We start from the raw sequence: 578 nt of genomic DNA on the forward strand, positions 1-578 counted from the left end.
TTTAAAATGAAAATGACAAAATAGACATTGACAAAAAATTGTAAATGTGAGTAATCGACCAAACGATATGTATTTTCCACTATACACAGAATTTTAGAGAAATAAGATCAATAGCATTTTTAGGAACAATAAGGGTTCCTTGTTACAAATAGGGAACCATGGATAGATGCCTGTATAAAGATTGCATCATTAAGTACTTAAATTTAGAGGGTAGTACATGCTTCAGAAGCAGGTCTACCCAAATTTCAATACAGAGATTAACATGGCACATGCACAAAGATGATATGAAAATTTGTGAAGTATTCCATATTTTTTCTTTCTTCTGATGCAAGAAATGAAAAACAGTTATTAAAAAGTTAATTACAAAAAAACAAGTGTAACAATACATGTAATTTATAGAATTAAAGGTTAGATTCACATCAGTGTATTAATTCTTCACCTTAGAAAGGCCTTTACATAGCATAACCTTTACAAAACTTGAAATTAGATAACATTGTAATTTTATCCCAAGGAAATAAAATAATATAAGGACCTAGGAAAAAAAGAAATCTTAAACTTCTTCTATATGGAATGCAGTC

General features: G+C 28.5%; 1 pseudogene; it reads left to right on the top strand.

Moving 5' to 3' along the window:
- The first annotated feature begins 217 nt into the window (after nt 1-217).
- Nucleotides 218-314, top strand: LOC138824974 (U6 spliceosomal RNA; annotated as a pseudogene).
- The last annotated feature ends 264 nt before the right edge of the window (nt 315-578 follow it).

The sequence above is a fragment of the Dipodomys merriami genome, unplaced genomic scaffold (assembly GCF_024711535.1).
Source record: "Dipodomys merriami isolate MVZ:Mamm:240054 unplaced genomic scaffold, mDipMer1.0.p SCAF_1300, whole genome shotgun sequence".
Taxonomy (NCBI): Eukaryota; Metazoa; Chordata; class Mammalia; order Rodentia; family Heteromyidae; genus Dipodomys; species Dipodomys merriami.